This window comes from Ahaetulla prasina, chromosome 10 (assembly GCF_028640845.1).
Source record: "Ahaetulla prasina isolate Xishuangbanna chromosome 10, ASM2864084v1, whole genome shotgun sequence".
Classification (NCBI taxonomy): domain Eukaryota; kingdom Metazoa; phylum Chordata; class Lepidosauria; order Squamata; family Colubridae; genus Ahaetulla; species Ahaetulla prasina.
Window position 1 is genome coordinate 23,784,632 of NC_080548.1, and position 8,272 is coordinate 23,792,903.

Consider the following 8,272-nt stretch of genomic DNA (forward strand, 5'->3'; position numbering starts at 1 on the left):
CTAACTGCAACCCTGCTATTCCCATCAAAATGCAAGCTAAAAAGTTGGCATCTGATGAAGCCAACAGATTGAAGCCTATACGAGCCGTTTGATTAATTAGAATTGAATCAAGTTGGCGCCCAGAGTGCCTCTCCAGGAAGGTATCCCCAAAATTAGCAGAAAGGTGCTTTAATAAATGAGGAGAGGCGTGGAAAAGATTCTCACCATACAGGTGGTCCTCAACTAAATAATCAAAAATTTGCATTGCAGGCATCTGTTTTTATCGAACCTGGTGAAGAGATTTTTGTGAATTCAGCCAATTTGTGCTTTCAAGCAAAATTGCATCTCCCTTTTTTTCAATTTCTCCACTTGTAAAAAGGGACCGGGAACTATTTTACTGAAGCTTCACTGGGCTGCACAGTGAGACCACGAACCCAACACATTTTTCTCAGTCTCTTATCCTGCACGATTTCAAGAAACAGTTTTATTTAGACAAGCTAACCAGAGGTTGGTGTTGGTGTTTTTTTGTAAGAGTGGTTTGTAAGCCTTGGTTTATGGTTTAGCTCAATATGAATGAATAGAATAGAGCTGGAAGGGACCTTGGAGGTCTTCTAGTCCAGCCCCCTGCTCAAGCAGGAGAACCCATACAATCTCAGACAAGTGACTGTCCAGTCTCTTCTTAAAAACTTCCAGTGATGAAGTGCCCATGATTTCTGGAGGCAAGCTGTTCCACTGGTTAATTGTCCTCACTGTTAGGGAGTTTCTCTTTAATTCCAGGTTGCTTCTCTCCTTGATTATTTTCCATCCATTGTTTCTTGTCCTGCCTTCTGGTGCTTTGGAGAATAATTTGACCCCCTCTTCTTTCTGGCAGCCCCTCAAAACTTGAAACACTGCTATCATGTCATCCCTAATTCTTCTTTTCTTTAGACTAGCGAGGCGCAAAATCTGAACCTGTTCTTCATATGGTTTAGTCTCCAGGCCTTTGATCATCTTAGTTGCTCTTCTCTGAATTTTTTCCAAAGTCTCAACATCTTTTTTTGTATTGTGGTGATCAAAATTCCTGCTCTGGTCTTACTAGGGCAGGAGTCTGCAAACTTGGCTCTTTTAAGACTTGTGGACTTCAACTCCCAGAGTTCCTCAGCCAGCAAAGCTTTGCTGGCTGAGGAACTCTGGGAGTTGAAGTCCACAAGTCTTAAAAGAGCCAAGTTTGCAGACCCCTGTACTAGGGTTTTGTAAAGCGGCACTGTGTTAATCCAGACAATGGTGGCTTATTCAATAAATCATGGGTTAAGCAAATGAGACTTTGTGTCATGTCCCACTCCTCCGCTGACAGCCGGGTCAGGGAAATCCGAATCAGGTGTGCCTCTGCAGCTCTGCCAAAGTCCTAGCAAAGTCCTCAGGGCAGGCAGGAGACCAGAAAGTGACTTCAGCAAGATATGTTTAGACTTTGCCTGACTCAGAGACTGCCAGAAAGCAGATCCTTTATATAGGCCATGGGGTGTGGCTCCATGACTCAGCACTTATCCAGGCCTGCCCCTCCCTTCCTTCTGTTGCCTCCGCCTATCAAGTCTTCTGACGAGGGTCACTCCAGTCGGCAGCTGTTGGTAATAGACCTTCCTCAGGCTCACATGCTGTGGAGGAGGGGGAGGGGTCTAGTTGCTCCGTTTGCCTGGGCATGGAGCCAGAGCTGGGGGCTGGAGGTATTTCTTCCTCTTCAGCCTGTCTGGGCATGGAGCCAGGGCTGGGGCCGGGAGGCATACTAGGACATTCTTCAGCGTTCGGAAGCAGATAAAAAGACCCCGGCTGCGGTGAGAGCGGGCAAGACACAACACTTTGATGCACTGTATGAATCCACCTTTTTTCTGCAGGGAATTTTTTTTTTTTCTGCAGCAACTCCTTTGCTGAAAGTTCCCGATGAGTTTTCTCATACTACCTCACTCCAGATCTGCAGGGGGACCATTGTCGATAGTTGGAAATCACCAAGCAACTTTCTATGGAACTCACCCATTTTCCTGATGGGAACCTTTATGCTCCCCATGACAAACTTCACCCCTTTCCTTCTTCAAACACCTCCATTTAGTAAAGAGGTTCGTCAATGATGGCCTATCTCTTCTTCGCCATCAGCTGACCAGCCACATACGTTTCCCAAGGAGGGTAAGAAAGAAATACAGGCAGTCCTCGACTTACGACCACAACAGAACCCCAAATTCCTGTTAAGTGAGACTTTTGTTAAGTGAGTTTTGCCCCATTTTATGACGTTCGGTTCTGCAACCCAACAAGAAAAACATAGACTTCAGAGGATAACTAGAACTGCAGAAAAAATAATTGCTACCAACCTGCCTTCCATTGAGGACCTGTATACTGCACGAATCAAGAAGAGGGCCGTGAAAATATTTACAGACTCCTCGCATCCTGGACATAAACTGTTTCAACTCCTACCCTCAAAACGACGCTATAGAGCACTGCACAACAGAACAACTAGACACAAGAACAGTTTTTTCCCAAAGGCCATCACTCTGCTAAACAAATAATTCCCTCAACACTGTCAGACTATTTACTGAATCTGCACTACTATTAATCGTTTCATAGTTCCCATCACCAATCTCTTTCCACTTATGACTGTATGACTATAACTTGTTGCTGGCAATCCTTATGATTTATATTGATATATTGATCATCAATTGTGTTGTAAATGTTATACCTTGATGAACGTATCTTTTCTTTTATGTACACTGAGAGCATATGCACCAAGACAAATTCCTTGTGTGTCCAATCACACTTGGCCAATAAAATTCTATTCTATTCTATTCTATTCTATTCTATTCTATTCTATTCTATTCTATTCTTGCCTCCGTTGTTGAGTGAATTACTGCAATTGATAAGTTAGTAACCCAGTTGTTATAAAGCCTTAGTGAGTACCTAGAGTACTGCAGTACCTAGAGTACTGCATCCAGTTTTGCTCACCACGCTATAAAAAAGATGTTGAGACTCTAGAAAGAGTGCAGAGAAGAGCAGCTAGGATGATTAAGGGACTGGAGGCTAAAACATACAATGAAGGGTTGCAAGAACTGGGCATGGCTAGTCTAGTGAAGAGAAGGAGTAAAGGGAGACATGATAGCAGTGTTCCAATATTTGAGGGACAGCCACAGAGAGTAGGGGGTCAAGCTATTTTCCAAAGCACCTGAAGGCCAGACGAGGAATAATGGATGGAAACGGATCAAGGAGAGATTCAACCTAGAAATAAGGAGAAATTTTCTGACAGTGAGAACAATCAACCCATGGAACAGAAGTTGCCTTCAGAAGTTGTGGGAGCTTCATCCCTGGAAGCTTTCAAGAAGAGACTGGACTGCCACCTGTCAGAAACGGTGTAGGGTCTGTTTGGGGGGTGGGGTTGGACTAGATGACCTACAAGGTCCCTTCCAACTCTGTTAACCTGTTAATCTTGTTAAGTGAATCTGACTTCCCCATGGACTTTGCTTGTCAGAAAGTCGCAAAAAGGGATCGTCTCTCTCTCTCTCTCTCTCTCTCTCTCTCTCACACACACACACACACACACACACACACACACACACACACACACACACACACGACACTCATAAATACAAACCAGCTGCTAAGCATCTGAATTTTCATTGTGTGAGAGTATGCAAAAGGTCGTCACTGTGGAAAAAATGGTCGTACATCACTTTGTTTCAGTGCCCCGGTAACTTTGGACGGTCGCTAAATGAACTGCTGCCCACTATATCCAAAGCAAATGGGATATGGGGTGCTTGCCTAGGTACAGTACCTGGAGAAAGCATAGGGCCTTTGGATTTATAACCTCAAGAGTGGGGAAATCTCCCCTAAACTTTCCTGAAAAGCTGGGGTATCCGCTAGGGCAGGGGTCTCCAATCTTGGCAACTTTAAGCCTGGAGGACTTCAACTCCCAGAATCCCCCAGCCAGCAAAGCAAAGCTGGCTGGGGAATTCTGGGAGTTGAAATCCTCCAGGTTTAAAGTTGCCAAGGTTGGAGACCCCTGAGCTAGGAGATATCTGCACCTTCGGACAGACAAACGTCCATTAAGTTGCTCCGGAGCCCATTTTTTTTTCTGTTTTTTTTAATGCCACATCGTAGGATTTGCCTTGCCTTGCCTCGAATGACCCCCCTGGCCAAGTGCGGAATGCATCGCCTGGGGAATGCCGCTCCTCATCGGCTGGAGAAGAAGCCTCCGTTGTTTTGGAAGTCCAAGCGGGACATTTCAGCGGCGTTCCACAAACCTCCCCAACGCCCTTCCACGGACCTTCCTCCACGCAGCTCCCAAACTTTTCCAACTCCCCCCACCTCCCTCCCACGCCGCGTGATTAAAGGCAGGCAGAAGTTCGACCGGGAGAGTCTTTTCTGGCAAGGGCAGTTTCTCTCTCTCTCTCTCTCTCTCTCGGGCTCTTACCCGGCCCACGCTTGTTTAAAGCGGGTCAAAGGAAGTTTGAGTTGGGCTCCGAACTTCAGTGACCGTCCGACGCAAGCTAGGAGGAACGACCCCCACGTCCCCGCTCCCCACCCCATACTCCTTACCCGGTTGAACTTCAAAAGCCTTCGCCCCAAAAGTCTTCCCATATGGGCTTCCAGGGCGCTCCCCTCTTTCCCTCCTTTAAGCGGGCACCGAGAACTCCCTGGGACCACCTACCGCAGTCGCCCCTTCCCCAAGGATACGGGCAGGGGTGGGTCCCCAGAGCCGGGAAAGTCTTCCTTCCCCCCTTCCCCAGCTCCGAAAAGCTCCCTCCCCCACCTTGCATTTCACAACTTGGGGGTCTACGCCCCACTTGCTCTCCTTTTGGGGCGCTTCGCAACTTCTGGTTAACTTCTTACCAACTTCTTACTAACTTCTGGGCAACTTCGGCCAAGTTTGCTTCCCTTCCTTTCCTTCCCATGCAAGGCGCGCTGTCGGGTTGGAAAAGGGGGGAGGCGAGGGGGCTGCCCTCTCCCCAACTCTGGCATTTGCCCTCGGGGAACCCCAAGTCCTCTTGCCCGCCGCCCCCTCGTCCCGTCCCCCCCCTCCCCACTTACTTCCTCGCCGAGGAGGTCTGGGCGAATCTCAACCCCGCAGTTAATCCAAGCCTCGGACGCAACCCCGGTGCGCCTGGCCAAGGATTCCCGGCTCCGCGCTGGCCACGCGAACCACTTCGCCCACAACAGCCTGTGGCAACCCGCGCTCTCTGTCCCTTTGCGGGCGAGACTCCCCCGCCCCGCCTCCGAGCGCCTCCCACTCGCCCGCTCCAGCCCCAGCCCGGTCCCCCGACTCCGCGTCTGGAGAAGAAGCCGGACGTATTTTATTTATTTATTTATTTATTTATTTATTTATTTATTTTTGTCACACAGTATATATAAGCATAAGCATGAAATAACTAAACAATATATAAGCATATATATAAGCATGAGTATGTAATAACTATATTAATTGGATATAACGAAAGGAAACAATAGGACAGGAACGGTAGGCACGCTTGTGCTCTTATGCACGCCCCTTACAGACCTCTGAGGAATGGGGTGAGGTCAATGGTAGATAGTTTTTGGTTGAAGCTTTGGGGATTTTGGGAAGAGACCACAGAGTCAGGTAGTTTATTCCAAGCATTAACAGCTCTGTTACTGAAGTCATATTTTCTGCAATCAAGATTGGAGCGGTTAACATTAAGCTTAAATCTAGAAAGACTGGAAGCTGGACAGCGCGGGCTACTACAAGTCTCTGAGATCGAAAATGATATAAAATAAATGGATTTGATTCTCCTGCCTTCCATTCAGAGCCTGCAGGAGGACAAGGCGGCCCTCCTGCCTCCTATTCCCCCCCCCATACCCGCCTTGTAAGGTAGGCTGGGGGAAAGGCAGCCGGTGAACTTGCTCAGCAGAAAACATCGGTCCTCCTCTGTAGGTGAATCGGTAGGTTTGTTTAATGGTGGTTAGCAGGCTTAGGTGCATGTTATGTTAGTTTGTCTCCCAGCATAGCTGGTTTGCACAACCCACCATAGCTGGTTTGCACAACCGGTGACACCAAAACAAAGCAATGGTTTTATTGGATTCTCAACGTGGTGCCAATGTGGTTTGCAAACTGTGGTTTCTATTTTAATACAGAGTGAAAATCAGCCACATGTGATTTATTCAGCAAACCGTGGTTACCCAAGCCATCACTTTATCTGCTATGTAAAACAATCTAACTTCAGTGCATCATTAAGATTTAGCAGACCGTCACCCTGTAGTTTTACAGAATTAAAGTTCTGATTAACACATACCAAGTGATCGGCACTCCAGCTCATCCAGCTGATAACCTTCAGTCTATTAACAAGCGCTTATCCGAGAGAGCTATAAAGCTCTTTGGATTCTTACAAGTCAGCATAGATTTCTTTTCACACAGTCTCAAATTTATTCGAAGAAAATAAACTCGTCTTCAAACTCAGTACCTAATTTCTTTTAGAAGTGAGCGACCCTAAAGGTCTCAAACAGGCCTTACAGCAGGGGTCTCCAACCTTGGCAACTTTAACTTTAAACCTGTACTAGGGATTTGAACTGCCAAGCTCAGTGTCTTAGCCACTGAGCAACACAAAACCTCAGTGCTTTGGTGGTGGTATTGTTGTTGTTAGTTGCGAAGTCATGTCCGACCCATTATGACCCCATGGACAATGTTCCTCCAGGCCTTCCTGTCCTCTTCCATCCTCTGGAGTCCATTTAAACTCATGCCTACTGCTTCAGTGACTCCATCCAGCCACCTCGTTCTCTGTCGTCCCGTTCTTCTTTTGCCCTCAATCTTTCCCAGCATTAGGCTCTTCTCCAGTGAGTCCTTCCTTCTCCTTAGGTGGCCAAAGTATTTGAGATTCCTCTTCAGGATCTGGCCTTCTAAAAAAACATTCAGGGTTGATCTCCTCTAGGACTGAGTGGTTGGATCGCCTTGCAGTCCAAGGGACTCACAGGAATCTTCTCCAGCACCAGAGTTCAAAGGCCTCAATTCTTTGGCGCTCAGCATTTCTTATGAGGGATTTTAATTTTTATTATTAAAGCCTTTCTCGATGCTTTAACCCAGTGTTATTCTCCTTGGAGGCTTTAAGATGGGTGGACTTCAGCACCCAGAATTCTCCAGCTATCAGTATGCTGGCTGGAGAATTCTGGGTGCTGAAGTCCACCCATCTTAAAGCCACCAAGTTTGAGAAACACTGCATTAACCATTGCATACCAAATCTATATCACATTCCTATAACTTGCATTTCAACCAGACGATTTTATGCATGATCAGCCAGTAGAGGGCAACCCTTTTCCACCAATCATCCTCACAAACCAACCTGCTAGAAACTCATATAAAGGTGTACACTATTGCAGTATCTTCTTTAGGGTTAAAATCTGCAAGACTTCCCCCCCCCTCCTTCTTCTTTTATAAGCTCTTCTGTTGTGCCTTTAAAAAGCTGACCAACTTCAGAAAGTTAGTACGTGACCATGACACTCTTTCAGGCATTGAGTTCAGGAGAAAAGCTCCAGCTGTCGAAGTTCTCTGCAATAGGTTGAGATTTAATGATTGTGAAAACAACACAGTTGTGCACAAAGAATGACAGAGTGAGAGGGTGTGTATGAGCAGAGAGGGAGGGAGGGAGGGAGGGAGGAAGGGGGGGAGAAAAAGGGAGGGAGAAAGAGAATGAGAGAGAGAGAGATGCACAAACATTATGAAGATCCAGGACATTTTCAAAGAGTGCTTAAGCCCAAACTATAAAAAAAAAATGTTATGATTTTGCTTGATGTAGCCATGGTGGCACAGAGATTAGAATGCAGTATTGCAGGCTAACTTTACCCACACCCAGCAGTTTGATCTTGACCGGCTCAAGGTTGACTCAGCCTTCCATCCTTCCGAGGTGGGTAAAATGAGGACCCAGATTGTTGGGGGCAACATGCTGACTCTGTAAAACCAGGGGTCTCCAACCTTAGCAACTTTAAGACTTGTGGACTTCAACTCCCAGACAGCGAAGCTGTCTGAGGAACTCTGGGAGTTGAATTCCACAAGTCTTAAAGTTGCTAAGGTTGGAGACCCCTGCTGTAAACCACTTAGACAGGGCTGTAAAGCACCGTGAAGCGGTGTATAAGTCTAAGAGCTATTGCTATTGATAGGCGAGCTAGTTTTGATGGCCTTGGGTGTCCTGAAGTGATTGATCTTTCCTTAGGGGGATGAGCATTATCTTCTCTAATGTCAGGGCTGACCACTGGAGGCCTTTTGCCCTTCTCTCTTGATTGTCTTTCCGACGGTCCATCGATTGATTTTCGTGCGTAAGTCGTACCCTATGAAAGC

General features: G+C 46.7%; 1 protein-coding gene across 2 annotated transcripts in view; it reads right to left on the reverse strand.

Moving 5' to 3' along the window:
- Positions 1 to 5,215, reverse strand: part of LOC131204839 (phospholemman-like) — a 40,779-nt gene extending 35,564 nt beyond the window's left edge. Inside the window, exon 1 of one of the 2 annotated variants that reach the window (XM_058196462.1) lies at positions 5,023 to 5,215. The gene's annotated coding sequence lies outside the window, so the exon portion shown is untranslated. The remainder of the gene's footprint in view (positions 1 to 5,022) is intronic. The other variant, XM_058196463.1, reaches the window with a different exon arrangement.
- Positions 5,216 to 8,272: the final 3,057 nt, after the last annotated feature.